At 43.3% G+C, this 22,425-nt stretch overlaps 1 long non-coding RNA gene across 3 annotated transcripts in view; it reads left to right on the top strand.

Annotated features, from left to right (window-relative positions):
- The window catches only part of LOC307181176, a 679,221-nt gene extending 661,605 nt beyond the window's left edge, over positions 1–17,616 (top strand). For all 3 annotated transcript variants that reach the window (XR_013826070.1, XR_013826071.1, XR_013826072.1), the window contains one exon: positions 17,536–17,616. This is a non-coding gene — a long non-coding RNA (uncharacterized lncRNA). The remainder of the gene's footprint in view (positions 1–17,535) is intronic.
- Positions 17,617–22,425: the final 4,809 nt, after the last annotated feature.

Raw genomic sequence — 22,425 nt, 5'->3', positions numbered from 1 at the left:
GCAGGACCCCAACTCACCTTTACACTTAAGCAAGCATAAGTTGGTTTTCTAAATTTGAGACCCTGTTCTGTTTTGGAATTCAGTTCCTGTGTAGCCAAGTTTACATTCCGTGTATTACTGATATCTTATGATGTTTCTTTTTCTGTGTGACTTATTTCAGTTAGAATCATCGTACCTGAATCCACTCATTATGCTGCTACGGGCCTGATGACATAGATTTCATTGCTGAGTGATACTGCATTGTACGTAAGTACCACAAGTTCTTTATCCATTTTTCACTTTCTGTGATGTTGAACGTGTATCGTAAACGAGGTTCTTGTAAACAGAGGCGTCCCAAACTTTGGGGTGGCTGTGTCTTTTTGATTTTAATTTCCCTAAGCTATAGGACCATAAGTGGAAGTGCCGTAGGCTCTGTTGCATGGTTTTTTAGATGTTTCAGGAAACACCATACACTTCTCCCGAGTGTCTGTTGGCAATTTACATCCCGCCCATCAGCATAACAAGGCTCCCAGTTCTCCATGGCCTGTCCTGCCTTTCTGGATTTTACACTTTTTTCAGATGGCCCGTTTGACCGGGGTGAAGTGAGACTTCATTGTAGTGCAGATTTCCTTTGCAAGTTTGCTTGGTTGGCCAAAAAGGGCATATGCGTTTTTTCCTGAATATATTCAGGAAAAAACGCATACGCCCTTTTTGGCCAAGTGCATCATTGTGGACGCTCTGCCTCTTTTCCTATGCTTTCAATGCAATTCCAGTCTACCTCCTGAAATCGGTTTCCTGCAATTCTGCCCCGCTTTCAAGTCCTCTTGGCAGCCTTACTTCAGTATATTTTTGGACGATAGCTGTCATTTATAACTCTGCAGGTTTGTGAATTACAGTGCCCCTGAGCTCCTTTCTTCAACTCGCTTTCTTGTGAGCTGGCCGCAACACCGCAGGATGGCTTCAGGCCCTAATCTGGTTCCGGCACGGCACGCTGAGCCTTTGGTTATTTCCTCTTCCTGGTGGGAAATGAGAGTTAAATTTGCCCGTCCAGACACCTCCAGCTAGTCTCTCATTGGTTCTCGCTATTCCTGTTCATCTTCCGCAGAAATTGCAAACTGGGCCAAACAGGAGGTTAAAGGCGCTGACTCTCCAAGTGGGGAGAGTGTTAGTAAAGCGTCTGGAATGTTGCACCAGAGTACCAGGGTATGAAAACTGAGGCATATTTGAACACGTCTCCCGATCACATGGTTGATCATACTCTAGGTTCCACATGCATGTTTTAGCTGAAGGAAGAATACCCTAAACCTGGAGAGTTGAAACCCGTGGAATGGGTACCATGCAATATGACTTCAAAGGGTCTTCATTTGCTCACCGAACCTCTCCAATCCTATCACTGCTGCGTTTATGCCCCTGTACACATGCTTGATTCTCTTTCGGAGACATAGCAATCCATAGGTTTTAAGATACTTACTAGTCAGGTACATTCTTAGGCGTTTAATATGAGGTGTTGAGTCCATTTCATTGAGCAAGGAGTAGCTCTTGTCTATTCCATATTTGGCTTAAGGAACTTTATCTGTGCTCATTTCAATCTCTGGTGTCATGCAGCACCCCAACTCACCTTTACCCTTAAGCAAGCATAAGTTGGTTTTCTAAATTTGAGACCCTGTTCTGTTCTGTAATTCAGTTCCTGTGTAGCCAAGTTTACATTCCGTGTATTACTGATATCTTATGATGTTTCTTTTTCTGTGTGACTTATTTCAGTTAGAATCATCGTACCTGAATCCACTCATTATGCTGCTACGGGCCTGATGACATAGATTTCATTGCTGAGTGATACTGTATTGTACGTTAGTACCACAAGTTCTTTATCCATTTTTCACTTTCTGTGATATTGAACTTGTACGGTAAACGAGGTTCTTGTAAACAGAGGCGTCCCAAACTTTGGGGTGGCTGTGTCTTTTTGATTTTAATTTCTCTAAGCTATAGGACCATAAGTGGAAGTGCCCTAGGCTCTGTTGCTTTGTTTTTTAGATGTTTCAGGAAACACCATACACTTGTCCCGAGTGTCTGTTGGCAATTTACATCCCGCCCATCAGCATAACAAGGCTCCCAGTTCTCCATGGCCTGTCCTGCCTTTCTGGATTTTACACTTTTTTCAGATGGCCCTTTTGACCGGGGGGAAGTCAGACTTCATTGTAGTGCAGATTTCCTTTGCAAGCTTGCTTGGTTGGCCAAAAAGGGCGTATGCGTTTTTCCCTGAATATATTCAGGGAAAAACGCATACGCCCTTTTTGGCCAAGTGCATCATTGTGGACGTTCTGCCTCTTTTCCTATGCTTTCAATGCAATTCCAGTCTACCTCCTGAAATCGGTTTCCTGCAATTCTTCCCCGCTTTCAAGTCCTCTTGGCAGCCATACTTTGGTATATTTTTGGATGATAGCTGTCATTTATAACTCTGCATGTTTGTGAATTACAGTGCCCCTGAGCTCCTTTCTTCAACTCGCTTTCTTGTGACCTGGCCGCAACACCGCAGGATGGCTTCAGGCCCTAATATGGTTCCGGCATGGCACGCTGAGCCTTTGGTTAATTCCTCTTCCTGGTGGGAAATGAGAGTTAAATTTGCCCGTGAGACACCTCCAGCTAGTCTCTCATTGGTTCTCGCTATTCCTGTTCATCTTCCGCAGAAATTGCAAACTGGGCCAAACAGGAGGTTAAAGGGACTGACTCTCCAAGTCGGGAGAGTGTTAGTAAAGCATCTGGATTGTTGCACCCGAGTAGCAGGGTACGAAAACTCAGACATATTTGAACACGTCTCCCGATCACATGGTTGATCATACTCTAGGTTCCACATGCATGTTTTAGCTGAAGGAAGAATACCTTAAACCTGGGTAGCTGAAACCCGTGGAATGGGTACCATGCAATATGACTTCAAAGGGTCTTCATTTGCTCACCGAACCTCTCCAATCCTATCACTGCTGCGTTTATGCCCCTGTACACATGCTTGATTCTCTTTCGGAGACATAGCAATCCATAGGTTTTAAGATACTTACTAGTCAGATACATTCTTAGGCGTTTAATATGCGGTGTTGAGTCCATTTCGTTGAGCAAGGAGTAGCTCTTGTCTATTCCATATTTGGCTTAAGCAACTTTATCTGTGCTCATTTCAATCTCTGGTTTTATGCAGCACCCCAACTCACCTTTCCCCTTAAGCAAGCATAAGTTGCTTTTCTAAATTTGAGACCCTGTTCTCTTCTGTAATTCAGTTCCTTTGTAGCCAGGTTTACATTCCGTGTATTACTGATATCTTATGATGTTTCTTTTTCTGTGTGACTTATTTCAGTTAGAATCATCATACCTGAATCCACTCATTGTGCTGCTAAGGGCCTGATGACATAGATTTCATTGCTGAGTGATATTGTTTTGTAAGTAAATACCACAACTTCTTTATCCAATTTTCACTTTCTGCGATGTTGAACTTGTACGGTAAACAAGGTTGTTGTAAACAGAGGCGTCCCAAACTTTGGGGTGGCTGTGTCTTTTTTGATTTTAGTTTCCCTAAGCTATAGGACCATAAGTGGAAGTGCCCTAGGCTCTGTTGCCTTGTTTTTTAGATGTTTCAGGAAACACCATACACTTCTCCCGAGTGTCTGTTGGCAATTTACATCCCGCCCATCAGCATAACAAGGCTCCCAGTTCTCCATGGCCTGTCCTGCCTTTCTGGATTTTACACTTTATTCAGATGGCCCTTTTGACCGGGGGGAAGTGAGACTTCATTGTAGTGCAGATTTCCTTTGCAAGCTTGCTTGGTTGGCCAAAAAGTGCGTATGCGTTTTTTCCTGAATATATTCAGGAAAAAACGCATACGCCCCTTTTGGCCAAGTGCATCATTGTGGACGCTCTGCCTCTTTTCCTATGCTTTCAATGCAATTCCAGTCTACCTCCTGAAATCGGTTTCCTGCAATTCTTCCCCGCTTTCAAGTCCTCTTGGCAGCCTTACTTCAATATATTTTTGGACGATAGCTGTCATTTATAACTCTGCATGTTTGTGAATTACAGTGCCCCTGAGCTCCTTTCTTCAACTCGCTTTCTTGTGAGCTGGCCGCTACACCGCAGGATGGCTTCAGGCCCTAATCTGGTTCCGGCACGGCACGCTGAGCCTTTGGTTATTTCCTCTTCCTGGTGGGAAATGAGAGTTAAATTTGCCCGTCCAGACACCTCCAGCTAGTCTCTCATTGGTTCTCGCTATTCCTGTTCATCTTCCGCAGAAATTGCAAACTGGGCCAAACAGGAGGTTAAAGGGACTGACTCTCCAAGTCGGGAGAGTGTTAGTAAAGCATCTGGAATGTTGCACCCGAGTACCAGGGTACGAAAACTGAGACATATTTGAACACGTCTCCCGATCACATGGTTGATCATACTCTAGGTTCCACATGCATGTTTTAGCTGAAGGAAGAATACCTTAAACCTGGGTAGTTGAAACCCGTGGAATGGGTACCATGCAATATGACTTCAAAGGGTCTTCATTTGCTCACCGAACCTCTCCAATCCTATCACTGCTGCGTTTATGCCCCTGTACACATGCTTGATTCTCTTTCGGAGACATAGCAATCCATAGGTTTTAAGATACTTACTAGTCAGGTACATTCTTAGGCGTTTAATATGCGGTGTTGAGTCCATTTCGTTGAGCAAGGAGTAGCTCTTGTCTATTCCATATTTGGCTAAAGGAACTTTATCTGTGCTCATTTCAATCTCTGGTTTCATGCAGAACCCCAACTCACCATTACCCTTAAGCAAGTATAAGTTGGTTTTCTAAATTTGAGACCCTGTTCTGTTCTGTAATTCAGTTCCTGTGTAGCCAAGTTTACATTCCGTGTATTAGTGATATCTTATGATGTTTCTTTTTCTGTGTGACTTATTTCAGTTAGAATCATCGTACCTGAATCCACTCATTATGCTGCTATGGGCCTGATGACATAGATTTCATTGCTGAGTGATACTGCATTGTACGTAAGTACCACAAGTTCTTTATCCATTTTTCACTTTCTGTGATATTGAACTTGTACGGTAAACGAGGTTCTTGTAAACAGAGGCGTCCCAAACTTTGGGGTGGCTGTGTCTTTTTGATTTTAATTTCCCTAAGCTATAGGACCATAAGTGGAAGTGCCCTAGGCTCTGTTGCTTTGTTTTTTAGATGTTTCAGGAAACACCATACACTTCTCCCAAGTGTCTGTTGGCAATTTACATCCCGCCCGTCAGCATAACAAGGCTCCCAGTTCTCCATGGCCTGTCCTGCCTTTCTGGATTTTACTCTTTTTTCAGATGGCCCTTTTGACCGGGGGGAAGTGAGACTTCATTGTAGTGCAGATTTCCTTTGCAAGCTTGCTTGGTTGGCCAAAAAGGGCGTATGCGTTTTTCCCTGAATATATTCAGGGAAAAACGCATACGCCCTTTTTGGCCAAGTGCATCATTGTGGACGTTCTGCCTCTTTTCCTATGCTTTCAATGCAATTCCAGTCTACCTCCTGAAATCGGTTTCCTGCAATTCTGCCCCGCATTCAAGTCCTCTTGGCAGCCTTACTTTGGTATATTTTTGGATGATAGCTGTCATTTATAACTCTGCATGTTTGTGAATTACAGTGCCCCTGAGCTCCTTTCTTCAACTCGCTTTCTTGTGACCTGGCCACAACACCGCAGGATGGCTTCAGACCCAATCTGGTTTGGCACGGCACGCTGAGCCTTTGGTTAACTCCTCTTCCTGGTGGGAAATGAGAGTTAAATTTGCCCGTCCAGACACCTCCAGCTAGTCTCTCATTGGTTCTCCCTATTCCTGTTCATCTTCCGCAGAAATTGCAAACTGGGCCAAACAGGAGGTTAAAGGGACTGACTCTCCAAGTGGGGAGAGTGTTAGTAAAGCGTCTGGAATGTTGCAACCGAGTACCAGGGGAGGAAAACTGAGACATATTTGAACACGTCTCCCGTTCACACGGTTGATCATACTCTGGGTTCCACATGCATGTTTTAGTTGAAGGAAGAATACCTTAAACCTGGAGAGTTGAGATCCGTGTAATGGGTACCATGCAATATGACTTCAAAGGGTCTTCATTTGCTCACCGAACCTCTCCAATCCTATCACTGCTGCGTTTATGCCCCTGTACACACGCTTGATTCTCTTTCGGAGACATAGCAATCCATAGGTTTTAAGATACTTACTAGTCAGGTACATTCTTAGGCGTTTAATATGGGGTGTTGAGTCCATTTCGTTGAGCAAGGAGTAGCTCTTGTCTATTCCATATTTGGCTTAAGGAACTTTATCTGTGCTCATTTCAATCTCTGGTTTTATGAAGCACCCCAACTAACCTTTCCCCTTAAGCAAGCATAAGTTGCTTTTCTAAATTTGAGACCCTGTTCTGTTCTGTAATTCAGTTCCTGTGTAGCCAGGTTTACATTCCATGTATTACTGATATCTTATGATGTTTCTTTTTCTGTGTGACTTATTTCAGTTAGAATCATCATACCTAAATCCACTCATTGTGCTGCTAAGGGCCTGATGAAATAGATTTCATTGCTGAGTGATATTGCTTTGTAAGTAAATACCACAACTTCTTTATCCAATTTTCACTTTCTGCGATGTTGAACTTGTACGGTAAACAACGTTCTTGTAAACAGAGGCGTCCCAAACTTTGGGGTGGCTGTGTCTTTTTGATTTTAATTTCCCTAAGCTATAGGACCATAAGTGGAAGTGCCCTAGGCTCTGTTGCTTTGTTTTCTAGATGTTTCAGGAAACACCATACACTTCTCCCGAGTGTCTGTTGGCAATTTACATCCCGCCCATCAGCATAACAAGGCTCCCAGTTCTCCATGGCCTGTCCTGCCTTTCTGGATTTTACACTTTATTCAGATTGCCCTTTTGACCGGGGGGAAGTGAGACTTCATTGTAGTGCAGATTTCCTTTGTAAGCTTGCTTGGTTGGCCAAAAAGGGCGTATGCGTTTTTTCCTGAATATATTCAGTAAAAAACGCATACGCCCTTTTTGGCCAAGTGCATCATTGTGGACGTTCTGCCTCTTTTCCTATGCTTTCAATGCAATTCCAGTCTACCTCCTGAAATCGGTTTCTTGCAATTCTGCCCCGCATTCAAGTCCTCTTGGCAGCCTTACTTCAGTATATTTTTGGACGATAGCTGTCATTTATAACTCTGCAGGTTTGTGAATTACAGTGCCCCTGAGCTCCTTTCTTCAACTCGCTTTCTTGTGACCTGGCCGCAACACCGCTGGATGGCTTCAGGCCCAATCTGGTTCCGGCACGGCACGCTGAGCCTTTGGTTATTTCCTCTTCCTGGTGGGAAATGAGAGTTAAATTTGCCCGTCCAGACACCTCCAGCTAGTCTCTCATTGGTTCTCCCTATTCCTGTTCATCTTCCGCAGAAATTGCAAACTGGGCCAAACAGGAGGTTAAAGGGACTGACACTCCAAGTGGGGAGAGTGTTAGTAAAGCGTCTGGAATGTTGCACCGGAGTACCAGGGGAGGAAAACTGAGACATATTTGAACACGACTCCCGATCACATGGTTGATCATACTCTAGGTTCCACATGCATATTTTAGCTGAAGGAAAAATACCGTAAACCTGGGTAGTTGAAACCCGTGGAATGGGTACCATGCAATATGACTTCAAAGGGTCTTGCTCACCGAACCTCTCCAATCCTATCACTGCTGCGTTTATGCCCCTGTACACATGCTTGATTCGCTTCTCGAGACATAGCAATCCATAGGATTTAAGATACTTACTAGTCAGGTACATTCTTAGGCGTTTAATATGGAGTGTTGAGTCCATTTCGTTGAGCAAGGAGTAGCTCTTGTGTATTCCATATTTCGCTTAAGGAACTTTATCTGTGCTCATTTCAGTCTCTGGTTTTATGCAGCACCCCAACTCACCTTTACCCTTAAGCAAGCATAAGTTGGTTTTCTAAATTTGAGACCCTGTTCTGTTTTGGAATTCAGTTCCTGTGTAGCCAAGTTTACATTCCGTGTATTAGTGATATCTTATGATGTTTCTTTTTCTGTGTGACATATTTCAGTTAGAATCATCGTACCTGAATCCACTCATTATGCTGCTAAGGGCCTGATGACATAGATTTCATTGCTGAGTGATACTGCATTGTACGTAAGTACCACAAGATCTTTAACCATTTTTCACTTTCTGTGATATTGAACTTGTATGGTAAACGAGGTTCTTGTAAACAGAGGCGTCCCAAACGTTGGGGTGGCTGTATCTTTTTGATTTTAATTTCCCTAAGCTATAGGACCATATGTGGAAATGCCCTAGGCTCTGTTGCTTTGTTTTTTAGATGTTTCAGGAAACACCATACACTTGTCCCGAGTGTCTGTTGGCAATTTACATCCCGCCCATCAGAATAACAAGGCTCCCATTTCTCCATGGCCTGTCCTGCCTTTCTGGATTTTACACTTTTTTCAGGTGGCCCTTTCGACCGGGGGGAAGTGAGACTTCATTGTAGTGCAGATTTCCTTTGCAAGCTTGCTTGGTTGGCCAAAAAGGGCGTATGCGTTTTTTCCTGAATATATTCAGGAAAAAACGCATACGCCCTTTTTGGCCAAGTGCATCATTGTGGACGTTCTGCCTCTTTTCCTATGCTTTCAATGCAATTCCAGTCTACCTCCTGAAATCTGTTTCCTACAATTCTGCCCCGCTTTCAAGTCCTCTTGGCAGCCTTACTTCAGTATATTTTTGGACGATAGCTGTCATTTATAACTCTGCAGGTTTGTGAATTACAGTGCCCCTGAGCTCCTTTCTTCAACTCGCTTTCTTTTGAGCTGGCCGCAACACCGCAGAATGGCTTCAGGCCCTAATCTGGTTCCGGCACGGCACGCTGAGCCTTTGGTTATTTCCTCTTCCTGGTGGGAAATGACAGTTAAATTTGCCCGTCCAGACACCTCCAGCTAGTCTCTCATTGGTTCTCCCTATTCCTGTTCATCTTCCGCAGAAATTGCAAACTGGGCCAAACAGGAGGTTAAAGGCGCTGACTCTCCAAGTGGGGAGAGTGTTAGTAAAGCGTCTGGAATGTTGCACCCGAGTACCAGGGGAGGAAAACTGAGACATATTTGAACACGTCTCCCGTTTACACAGTTGATCATACTCTGGGTTCCACATGCATGTTTTAGCTGAAGGAAGAATACCTTAAACCTGGAGAGTTGAGACCCTTGTAATGGGTACCATGCAATATGACTTCAAAGGGTCTTCATTTGCTCACTGAACCTCTCCAATCCTATCACTGCTGCGTTTATGCCCCTGTACACACGCTTGATTCTCTTTTGGAGACATAGCAATCCATAGGTTTTAAGATACTTACTAGTCAGGTACATTCTTAGGCGTTTAATATGGGGTGTTGAGTCCATTTCGTAGAGCAAGGAGTAGCTCTTGTCGATTCCATATTTGGCTTAAGGAACTTTATCTGTGCTCATTTCAATCTCTGGTTTTATGCAACACCCCAACTCACCTTTACCCTTAAGCAAGGATAAGTTGGTTTTCTAAATTTGAGACCCTGTTCTGTTTTGGAATTCAGTTCCTGTTAGCCAAGTTTACATTCCGTGTATTAGTGATATCTTATGATGTTTCTTTTTCTGTGTGACTTATTTCAGTTAGAATCATCGTACCTGAATCCACTCATTATGCTGCTAGGGGCCTGATGACATAGATTTCATTGCTTAGTGATACTGCATTGTACGTAAGTACCACAAGTTCTTTCTCCATTTTTCACTTTCTGTGATATTGAACTTGTACAGTAAACGAGGTTCTTGTAAACATAGGCGTCCCAAACTTTGGGTGGCTGTGTCTTTTTGATTTTAATTTCCCTAAGCTATAGGACCATAAGTGGAAGTGCCCTAGGCTCTGTTGCTTTGTTTTTTAGATGTTTCAGGAAACACCAAACACTTCTCCGGAGTGTCTGCTGAAAATTTACATCCCGCCCATCAGCATAACAAGGCTCCCAGTTCTCCATGGCCTGTCCTGCCTTTCTGGATTTTACACTTTTTTCAGATGGCCCTTTTGACCGGGGGGAAGTCAGACTTCATTGTAGTGCAGATTTCCTTTGCAAGCTTGCTTGGTTGGCCAAAAAGTGCATACGCGTTTTTTCCTGAATATATTCAGGAAAAAACGCATACGCCCTTTTTGGCCAAGTGCATCATTGTGAACGTTCTGCCTCTTTTCCTATGCTTTCAATGCAATTCCAGTCTACCTCCTGAAATCGGTTTCCTGCAATTCTGCCCCGCTTTCAAGTCCTCTTGGCAGCCTTACTTCAGTATATTTTTGGACGATAGCTGTCATTTATAACTCTGCATATTTGTGAATTACAGTGCCCCTGAGCTCCTTTCTTCAACTCGCTTTCTTGTGACCTGGCTGCTACACCGCAGGATGGCTTCAGGCCCTAATCTGGTTCCGGCACGGCACACTGAGCCTTTGATTATTTCCTCTTCCTGGTGGGAAATGAGAGTTAAATTTGACCGTCCAGACACCTCCAGCTGGTCTCTCATTGGTTCTCGCTATTCCTGTTCATCTTCCGCAGAAATTGCAAACTGGGCCAAACAGGAGGTTAAAGGGACTGACTCTCCAAGTGGGGAGAGTGTTAGTAAAGCATCTGGAATGTTGCACCCGAGTACCAGGAGAGGAAAACTGAGACATATTTGAACATCACTCCCGATCACATGGTTGATCATACTCTACGTTCCACTTGCATGTTTTAGCTGAAGGAGGAATACCTTAAACCTGGGTAGTTGAAACCCGTGGTATGGGTACCATGCAATATGACTTCAAAGGGTCTTCATTTGCTCACCGAACCTCTCCAATCCTATCAGTGCTGCGTTTATGCCCCTGTACACATGCTTGATTCTCTTTTCGAGACATAGCAATCCATAGGATTTAAGATACTTACTAGTCAGGTACATTCTTAGGCGATTAATATGGAGTGTTGAGTCCATTTCGTTGAGCAAGGAGTAGCTCTTGTCTATTCCATATTTGGCTTAAGGAACTTTATCTGTGCTCATTTCAATCTCTGGTTTTATGCAGCACCCCAACTCACCTTTCTCCTTAAGCAAGCATAAGTTGGTTTTCTAAATTTGAGACCCTGTTCTTTTCTGTAATTCAGTTCCTGTGTAGCCAAGTTTACATTCCGTGTATTACTGATATCTTATGATGTTTCTTTTTCTGTGTGACTTATTTCAGTTAGAATCATCATACCTGAATCCACTCATTGTGCTGCTAAGGGCCTGATGACATAGATTTCATTGCTGAATGATATTGCTTTGTAAGTAAATACCACAACTTCTTTATCCATTTTTCACTTTCTGCGATGTTGAACTTGTACTGTAAACGAGGTTCTTGTAAACAGAGCAGTTCCAAACTTTGGGGTGGCTGTGTCTTTTTGATTTTAATTTCCCTAAGCTATAGGACCATAAGTGAAAGTGCCCTAGGCTCTGTTGCTTTGTTTTTTGGATGTTTCAGGAAACACCATACACTTCTCCCGAGTGTCTGTTGGCAATTTACATCCCGCCCATCAGCATAACAAGGCTCCCAGTTCTCTATGGCCTGTCCTGCCTTTCTGGATTTTTTACTTTTTTCAGATGGCCCTTTTGACCCGGGGGAAGTGAGACTTCATTGTAGTGCAGATTTCCTTTGCAAGCTTGCTTGGTTGGCCAAAAAGGGCGTATGCGTTTTTTCCTGAATATATTCAGGAAAAAACGCATACGCCCTTTTTGGCCAAGTGCATCATTGTGGACGTTCTGCCTCTTTTCCTATGCTTTCAATGCAATTCCAGTCTACCTCCTGAAATCGGTTTCCTGCAATTCTGCCCCGCTTTCAAGTCCTCTTGGCAGCCTTACTTCAGTATATTTTTGGACGATAGCTGTCATTTATAACTCTGCAGGTTTGTGAATTACAGTGCCCCTGAGCCCCTTTCTTCAACTCGCTTTCTTTTGAGCTGGCAGCAACACCGCAGGATGGCTTCAGGCCCTAATCTGGTTCCGGCACGGCACGCTGAGCCTTTGGTTAATTCCTCTTCCTGGTGGGAAATGAGAGTTAAATTTGCCCGTCCAGACACCTCCAGCTAGTCTCTCATTGGTTCTCGCTATTCCTGTTCATCTTCCGCAGAAATTGCAAACTGGGCCAAACAGGAGGTTAAAGGGACTGACTCTCCAAGTCGGGAGAGTGTTAGTAAAGCGTCTGGAATGTTGCACCCGAGTACCAGGGTACGAAAACTGAGACATATTTGAACACGTCTCCCGGTCACATGGTTGATCATACTCTAGGTTCCACATGCATGTTTTAGCTGAAGGAAGAATACCTGAAACCTGGGTAGTGGAAACCCGTGGAATGGGTACCATGCAATATGACTTCAAAGGGTCTTCATTTGCTCACCGAACCTCTCCAATCCTATCACTGCTGCATTTTCGCCCCTGTACACACGCTTGATTCTCTTTCGGAGACATAGCAATCCATAGGTTTTAAGATACTTACTAGTCAGGTACATTCTTAGGCGTTTTATATGGGGTGTTGAGTCCATTTCGTTGAGCAAGGAGTAGCTCTTGTCTATTCCATATTTGGCTTAAGGAACTTTATCTGTGCTCATTTCAATCTCTGGTTTTATGCAGCACCCCAACTCACCTTTCTCCTTAAGCAAGCATAAGTTGGTTTTCTAAATTTGAGACCCTGTTCTTTTCTGTAATTCAGTTCCTGTGTAGCCAAGTTTACATTCCGTGTATTACTGATATCTTATGATGTTTCTTTTTCTGTGCGACTTATTTCAGTTAGAATCATCATACCTGAATCCACTCATTGTGCTGCTAAGGGCCTGATGACATAGATTTCATTGCTGAGTGATATTGCTTTGTAAGTAAATACCACAACTTCTTTATCCATTTTTCACTTTCTGCGATGTTGAACTTGTACTGTAAACGAGGTTCTTGTAAACAGAGGCGTCCCAAACTTTGGGGTGGCTGTGTCTTTTTGATTTTAATTTCCCTAAGCTATAGGACCATAAGTGGCAGTGCCCTAGGCTCTGTTGCTTTGTTTTTTAGATGTTTCAGGAAACACCATACACTTCTCCTGAGTGTCTGTTGGCAATTTACATCCCGCCCATCAGCATAACAAGGCCCCCTGTTCTCCATGGCCTGTCCTGGCATATTGGATTTTACACTTTTTTCAGATGGCCCTTTTGACCGGGGGGAATTGAGACTTCATTGTAGTGCAGATTTCCTTTGCAAGCTTGCTTGGTTGGCCAAAAAGGGCGTATGCGTTTTTTCCTGAATATATTCAGGAAAAAACGCATACGCCCTTTTTGGCCAAGTGCATCATTGTGGACGTTCTGCCTCTTTTCCTATGCTTTCAATGCAATTCCAGTCTACCTCCTGAAATCAGTTTCCTGCAATTCTGCCCTGCTTTCAAGTCCTCTTGGCAGCCTTACTTCAGTATATTTTTGGACGATAGCTGTCATTTATAACTCTGCAGGTTTGTGAATTACAGTGCCCCTGAGCTCCTTTCTTCAACTCGCTTTCTTTTGAGCTGGCTGCAACACCGCAGGATGGCTTCAGGCCCTAATCTGGTTCCGGTACGGCACGCTGAGCCTTTGGTTAATTCCTCTTCCTGGTGGGAAATGTGAGTTAAATTTGCCCGTCCAGACACCTCCAGCTAGTCTCTCATTGGTTCTCCCTATTCCTGTTCATCTTCCACAGAAATTGCAAACTGGGCCAAACAGGAGGTTAAAGGGACTGACTCTCCAAGTCGGGAGAGTGTTAGTAAAGCATCTGGAATTTTGCACCCGAGTAGCAGGGTATGAAAACTGAGACATATTTGAACACGTCTCCCGATCACATGGTTGATCATACTCTAGGTTCCACATGCATGTTTTAGCTGAAGGAAGAATACCTTAAACCTGGGTAGTGGAAACCCGTGGAATGGGTACCATGCAATATGACTTCAAAGGGCCTTCATTTGCTCACCGAACCTCTCCAGAGCTATCACTGCTGCATGTGCCCCTGTACACAAGCTGGATTCAGTTTCAGAGACATAGCAATCCATAGGTTTCCGTATACTTACTAGTCAGGTACATTCTTAGGCGTTTAATATGGGGAGTTGAGTCCATTTCGTTGAGCAAGGAGTAGCTCTTGTCTATTACATATTTGGCTAAGGAACTTTATCTGTGCTCATTTCAATCTCTGGTTTTATGCAGCACCCCAACTCTCCTTTCCCCTTAAGCAAGCATAAGTTGGTTTTCTACATATGAGACCCTGTTCTGTTTTTAATTCTGTTCCTGTGTAGCCAAGTTTACATTCCGTGTATTAGTGATATCTTATGATGTTTCTTTTTCTGTGTGATTTATTTCACTTAGAATCATCGTACCTGAATCCCCTCATTATGCTGCTATGGGCCTGATGACATAGATTTCATTGCTGAGTGATATTGCATTGTACGTAAGTACCACAACTTCTTTATCCATTTCTTGCTTTGTGTGATATTGAACTTGTACAGTAAACGAGGTTCTTGTAAACAGAGACGTCCCAAATTTTGGGGTGGCTGTGTCTTTTCGATTTTAATTTCCCAAAGCTATAGGACCGTAAGTGGAACTGCCCTAAGTTCTGTTGCTTTGTTTTTTAGATGTTTCAGGAAACACCATACACTTCTCCAGAGTGGCTGTTGACAATTTTCATTCCGCCCATCAGCATAATAAAGCTCCCAGTTCTCCATGGCCTGTCCTGCCTTTCTGGATTTTACACTTTTTTCAGATGGCCCTTTTGACCGGGGGGCAGTGAGACTTCATTGTAGTACAGTTTTCCTTTGCAAGCTTGCTTGGTTGGCCAAAAACGGCGTATGCGTTTTTTCCTGAATATATTCAGGAAAAAACGCATACGCCCTTTTTGGCCAAGTGCATCATTGTGGACGTTCTGCCTCTTTTCCTATGCTTTAAATGCAATTCCAGTCTACCTCCTGAAATCGGTTTCTTGCAATTCTGCCCCGCTTTCAAGTCCTCTTGGCAGCCTTACTTCAATATATTTTTGGACGATAGCTATCACTTATAACTCTGGAGGTTTGTGAAATACAGTGCCCCTGAGCTCCTTTCTTCAACTCGCTTTCTTGTGAGCTGGCTGCAACACCGCAGGATTGTTTCAGGCTCTAGTGTGGTTCCGGCACGGCATGCTGAGCCTTTGGTTAATTCCTCTTCCTGGTGGGAAATGAGAGTTAAATTTGCCCGTCCAGACCCCTCCAGCTAGTCTCTCATTGGTTCTCCCTATTCCTGTTCATCTTCCTCAGAAATTGCAAACTGGGCCATACAGGAGGTTAAAGGCACTGACTCTCCAAGTGGGGAGATTGTTAGTAAAGAGTCTGGAATGTTGCACCCGAGCACCAGGGGATGAAAACTGAGACATATTTGAACACGTCTCCCGATCACACGGTTGATCATACTCTGGGTTCCACATGCATGTTTTAGCTGAAGGAAGAATCCCTTAAACCTGGAGATTTGAGACCCGTGGAATGGATACCATGCAATATGACTTGAAAGGGTCTTCATTTGCTCACCGAACCTCTCCAATCCTATCACTGCTGCATTTATGCCCCTGTACACACGCTTGATTCTCTTTCGGAGACATAGCAATCCATAGGTTTTAAGATACTTACTCGTCAGGTACATTCTTAGGCGTTTAATATGGGGTGTTGAGTCCATTTCGTTCAGCAAGGAGAAGCTCTTGTCTCTTACATATTAGGCTTAAGGAACTTTATCTGTGCTCATTTCAATCTCTGGTTTTATGCAGCACCGCAACTCACCTTTCCCCTTCAGCAAGCATAAGTTGGTTTTCTAAATTTGAGACCCTGTTCTGTTTTGTACTTCAGTTCCTGTGTAGCCAAGTTTACATTCCGTGTATTAGTGATATCTTATGATGTTTCTTTTTCTGTGTGACTTATTTCACTTAGAAACATCGTACCTGAATCCACTCATTATGCTCCTAAGGGCCTGATGACATAGATTTCATTGCTGAGTGATATTGCATTGTACGTAAGTACCACAACTTCTTTATCCATTTTTCACTTTCTGTGATATTGAACTTGTATCGTAAACGAGGTTCTTGTAAACAGAACCGTCCCAAACTTTGGGGTGGCTGTGTCTTTTTGATTTTCATTTCCCTAAACTATAGTACCATAAGTGGAAGTGCCCAGGGTCTGATGCTTTGTCTTTTTGATGTTTCAGGAGACACCATACTCTTCTCCAGAGTGTCTGTTGGCAATTTACATCCCGCCCATCAGCATAACAAGGCTCCCAGTTCTCCATGGCCTGTCCTGCCTTTCTGGATTTTACACTTTTCTCAGCTGGCCCTCTTGACCGGGGTCAGTGCGACTTCATTGTAGTGCAGATTTCCTTTGCAAGCTTGCTTGGTTGGCCAAAAAGGGCGTATGCGTTTTTTCCTGAATATATTCAGGAAAAAACGCATACGCCCTTTTTGAACAAGTGCACCATTGTGGACGTTCTCCCTGTTTTCCTATGCTTTAAATGCAATTCCAGTCTACCTCCTGAAATCGGTTTCCTGCAATTCTGCCCCACTTTCAATTCCTCTTGGCAGCCTTACTTCAATATATTCTTAGACGACAGCTGATAGCTGTCATTTATAACTCTGCAGGTTTGTGAATGACAGTGCCCCTGAGCTCCTTTCTTCAACTCGCTTTCTTGTGAGCTGGCCGCAACACCGCAGGATTGCTTCAGCCCTAGTGTGTTTCCGGCATGGCACGCTGAGCCTTTGGTTAATTCCTCTTCCTGGTGGGAAATGAGAGTTAAATTTGCACGTCCAGATACCTCCAGCTAGTCTCTCATTGGTTCTCCCTATTCCTGTTCATCTTCCACAGAAATTGCAACCTGGGCCAAACAGGAGGTTGAAGGCACTGACTCTCCAAGTGGAGAGAGTGTTAGTAAAGTGTCTGGAATGTTGCACCCGAGTACCAGGGGAGGAAAACTGAGACACATTTGAACCCGTTTCCCGATCACACGGTGGATCATACTCTGTGTTCCACATGAATGTTTCAGCTGAAGGAAGAATCCCTTAAACTTGGAGAGTTGAGACCCTTGGAATGGATACCATGCCATATGACTATAAATGGTCTGCATTTGCTCACCGAACCTCACCAATCCTGTCACTCCTGCGTGTATACCACTGTATACACGCTTGATTCTCTTTTGGAGACATAGCAATCCATAGGTTTTAAGATTCTTACTAGTCAGGTACATTCTTAGGCGTTTAATATGGGGTGTTGAGTCCACTTCGTTGAGCAAGGAGTAGCTCTTGTCTATTACATATTTGGCTTATGGAACGGTATCTGTGCTAATTTCAATCTCTGGTTTTCTGCAGCACCCCAACTCACCTTTCCCCTTAAGCAAGCATATGTTGGTTTTCTGCATTTCAGACCCTGTTCTGTTTTGTAATTCAGTTCCTGTGTAGCCAAGTTTACATTCCGTGTATTAGTGATATCTTATGATATTTGTTTTTCTGTGTGACCCTATTTCACTTAGAATCATCGTACCTGAATCCACTCATTATGCTGCTACGGGCCTGATGACATAGATTTCATTGCTGAGTGATATTGCATTGTACGTAAGTACCACAACTTCTTTATCCATTTTTCGTTTTCTGTATTATTGAACTTGTACCGTAAACGAGGTTCTTGTAAACAGAGCTGTCCCAAACTTTGGGGTGGCTGTGTCTTTTTGATTTTCATTTCCCTAAGCTATAGGACCATAAGTGGAAGTGCCCTAGGCTCTGTTGCTTTGTTTTTTAGACGTTTCAGGAAACACCATACACTTCTCCAGAGAGTCTGTTGGCAATTTACATCCCGCCTATCAGCATAACAAGGCTCCCAGTTCTCCATGGCCTGTCCTGCCTTTCTGGATTTTACACTTTTTTCAGATGGCCCTTTTGACTGGGGGGCAGTGAGACTTCATTGTAGTGCAGATTTCCTTTGCAAGCTTGCTTGGTTGGCCAGAAAGGGTGTATGGGTTTCTTCCTTAATATATTCAGGAAAAAACGCATACGCCCTTTTTGGCCAAGTGCATGATTGTTGATGTTCTGAGTCTTTTCATATGTTTTCGATGCAATTCCAGTCTACCTCCTGAAATCGGTTTCCTGCAATTCTGCCTTGCTGTCAGTGCCTCTTCATAGCCTTACCTCAATATACTTTTGGAAAATAGTTGTCGTTTATAACTCTGCAGGTTTTTGAATTGCAGTTGCCCTTAGTTCCATTTTTTAGGTCTTATTTTTGTGATCTTGCCTCATATCCACAGGATTTCTTCAGGCCCTATTCTTCTTCTGGGGCACCTTGCTGTGCCTTTGGTTAATTCTTCTTCCTATGTGAAATTAGAGTGACATGTGGCCATTGAAACTGCTACAGCTATTTTCTCACTGGTTCCCCCTATACCCATTCATCCTCCACACTAACTGCAGACTGTGCGATACCGGAACTTAAAGGCATTCACTCTCCATGTGGGGATGTTGTTAGTAAAGTGGCTGGAATGTTGATCCGGAGCCCCAGGAGAGGAAAATGAGGTGCGTTTTAGAAACCTTTCCCGATCATATTGTATACCATCTGCTGGATTTCCCATGCAAGGTTTAGCTGTAGGAAGATTCCCTTCAACCTGGAGTGTTGGGACCCTTGGAATGAGTAGCATGAAGTATTGCATTAAACTTTCGGCAGTTGCTCACCAAAGCTCACCAATCCTCTCAACCCCAAGTGTCCAGTCTTATGTCTTATCCAGCTGTGGGTTTATATGTGGTCATTCCAGGTTGCATCACAGCCCCTGAGCGAATTTTGTAAGAATTTTTCTCTCTTTCATTGTTTCTGCGTTTTGGTTTTAAAATTTATTTCTATAATGGGGTTTAGCTCATTTTCACTGCTGTGTTTGTGCCGTTTTGCACACACTTGATTCCCTTATGGAGATATATCAATACATGGGTTTTAAGATTCTTATTACTCAGATATATTTCTCTGCGGTGTATAGGGTGTGTTGAGGCCAGTTCATTGAGCAAGGTGTAGATCTTGTCTAATACCTATTTGGTTTATTGAACGGTATCTGTGCTAATTTCAAACTCTGGTTTTATGCATCACCCCACCTCTCCTTTCCCCTTAAGCTGACATAAGTGTGTTTTCTAAATGTGAGACACTGTTCTGTTTTGTAATTCATTTTTAGTGCAGCCATATTTATCCTCCCTCTATAAGTGATATCTTATGATATGTTTCTTTTTCTGTTTGACTTATTTCAAGTAGTATTATCGGACCTAATTCCACTCTTTATCCTTCTACTAGCCTTATTACATTGATTTCATGGTGAAGAGATATTCCATTGTACATAAGTACCACGTCTTCTTTATCCATTGTTCTCTTTCCTGGGATATTTAAGGTGTACTGAAGTTGAGGTTCTTGTAAACAGAGTAGCCCTAAACTGTGGTGTGCTTGTGTCTTGTTGATTTTTAGACTTCCCTAGATATACTCCCGTGATTGGAAGTGCCCTATGCTCTGTAGCTCTGTTTTTTAGATGATTTAGGAACCACCATACACTTCTCCAGAGTGGCTCCCGGCAGTGCACACACTGTCCATCAGCGTATAAAGGCTCCCTGTTCTCCATGGCCTGTCCTGCATTTCTGGTTTTTACAATTTTTTCAGGTGGCCCTTTTGACCGGTGGGAAATGAGACTTCTTTGTTGTGCACATTTGCATTGCTTGCTTGCTTCGTTGCCCATAAAGTGCGTATGTGTTTTTTCCTGGATATATTCAGGAAAAAACGCATACTCCCTTTTGGGCCAACTGCATCATTGTCGAAATTCTGCCGCTTTTCATGTGCTTTAAAGACGAGTCCAATCTATCTCTTGAAATCTGTTTCTTGCAATTCTGTCTTGCATTCAGATCCTCTTCTTTGCCTTACCTCAACATAATTTTGGACGTCAGTTTTCATTTATAACTCTGCAGGTTTGTGAATTGCAGTGACCCTGAGCTCCATTTTTTAAGTTGCTCTTTTGTGAGCTGGCCTCAAAGCCGCAGGATTGCTTCAGGCCCTATTTTGGCTCCGGCGAGGCAGGCTGAGCCTTTTTTTAATTCTTATTCTCAATGGGATATTAGAGTGACATGTGCCCGTCCAAACCCCTACAACTATTCTCTCATTGGTTCCCCCTCTTCCCGTTCATCCTCCTCACAATTTGCAAAATGTGTGAAACAGAAGTTTAAATGTGCTGATTCTCTAAGTGGGGAGATTCTAAGTAACGTGGCTGGAATGATGAACAGGAGCACCAGGAGAGGATAAATGAGCTGCATTTTAGACACATCTCCCGATCACATGGTGTACAGTCCTCTGGGTTTTCCATGCATGTTTTAGCTGTAGGAAGATTCCTTGAACCTGCAGATTTGGGACCCATTGAATGGGTACCAGGTAGTATTACTTTAAAGGGTGTGCATTTCCTCACCCAACCTCACATTTCTCTTAGCATGAACAGTTTCCAGCCTTATGTCTCATCCTGCTGTGGGTCTAGATGTGTTCAATCCATGTTGCATCACCGTCCCTGAGGAAAAGTTGTAAGAGGTTTTCTCTGTCTCTCTGTCGTTTATTTTTTTCAATTTATTACTATATTGGTTACAGCTGATTTTCAAAGCTCTGTTTCTTGCTGCTGTACATCCACTTGATTCACGTACAGAGAAACATCAATAAATTCTTTTTCAGATCCTTACCAGTCATAGATATTCTTTTGCGGTGACTTGAGTGTGCTGAGTGCAGTTCTTTTAGCTACCGTGTAGGCCTTGTTGATTATCAGTTTGGTATTTGGAATGGTATCTTTGCTAATTTCAACCTCTTGGATGATGCCTCACCCCTCCCCACCTTTCCGTTTAGCAGCCTTATGCGTGTTTTCTACATATTTGACTATGTTTTTGTTTTGTAATTTATTTCATGTGTAGCCATTTTGGATTCCACCTTTAAGTGATATCTTATGATATGTGTCTTTTTCTTTTTGAATTCTGTCACTTAGAAAGATCATACGTAACTCCTCCGGAGTTGTTACAACTGGCCATATTTCATTGATTTCCAGGCTGAGTAATATTCCACTCTACATAAGTACCACATCTCTATCCATTTTTTCCCTCCAGAGACATTTAAGTTATATCCTAGTCGAGGATCTTTTAAACAGAGAGGCAGTAAACATTGGGGTGCCTGTGTCCTCTCGATTTTTGTTTTTCCCAAGATATACGCCCATGAGTGCAAGTGCCCTATGCTCTGTAGCTCATTTTTTAGATGCTTTAGTAAACACAATACACTTCTCCTGAATGGCCGTTGGCAATATACATTTCCACTATAAGCCTCACAGGGCTCCCTCTTCTCCTTGCCCTGTCCTGCATTTCTGGTGTTTACACTTTATGAGGATGGCTCTTCTGACTGATGCGAAGTGATATCTTTTGTAGTATTGATTTCCAGTGCCCACCTGTTTGGTTGGCTAAAAAAGTGTATGCCCTTTTCTTGAATATATACAGAAAAAAACGCATACAGCCTTTTTGGGCAACTGCAATGTTGGCAATGTTCAGCCCCTTTTCTTGTGCTTAATGGCGAGTCCTTTCTACCTCCTCAAATCCCTTTCCTGCCATTCTCCCTTGCTTACCAATCCTTTTCTCTGACTTTCCTCAAGACATTTTTCAGTGATAGATATTTTCAACTCTGCAGTTTCGTGAATTTTACTGCCCCTGAGTTCCATTGTTCAACTTGTGTTTATGGGAACTGGCCACAAAGCAGTGGGATTTCCTCAAGCCCCATACTGTTTCCATGGGCAACCCTAGCCTTTGGTCAATTCATCTTCTTGATTGGAAATTAGAGTGACATGTGCCTGTCTGAACACCTAGGACTTGTCTCTCATTGTTCCTCATCCTTCCGCTTCATCCTCTGGACAAATTCCAAACTGTACGCAACAGGATGTTGACAGTGCTGACATCTCCAAGTGGGGAGACTGTTAGTAAAGACGCTGGAGGGGTGAACCCGAGCACCAGGAGATGAGGAGATGAGATGCCTTTTCCAAACTCTTCCTGATCAGACGGTATACCATCCTCTGGGTGTGACAGACATGTTTTAGCAGTAGGAAGAGTCCCATTCATGTAAGGAGAACACCAGGGCTTTTTCAAAATCAGTGTCTCCCCGAAACCCAAACTGGGGAATTTTTTAAGCTACGGCTACACATATGTTCATTAAGGGCCTTGGGAAGTAGGCAGAGTCCAAACTTTAGATGATTGAAGTCTTCAGGGTCAGAAGCACTCACCACCGGCTTCCCTTAGGTTACACTTTAACTGTCATTGATAGATGATGTCAATAAAAATATCTATTCTTTTTCCGATTATTTCCCCTTATAGGTTATTGCAAAATATTGAGTGTAGTTCCCTGT

The sequence above is a fragment of the Stenella coeruleoalba genome (assembly GCF_951394435.1).
Source record: "Stenella coeruleoalba genome assembly, contig: scaffold_108, whole genome shotgun sequence".
Lineage (NCBI taxonomy): Eukaryota > Metazoa > Chordata > Mammalia > Artiodactyla > Delphinidae > Stenella > Stenella coeruleoalba.
Note: the sequence above shows the minus strand (reverse complement) of the source record. Positions and strands in the feature narration are given on the sequence as shown.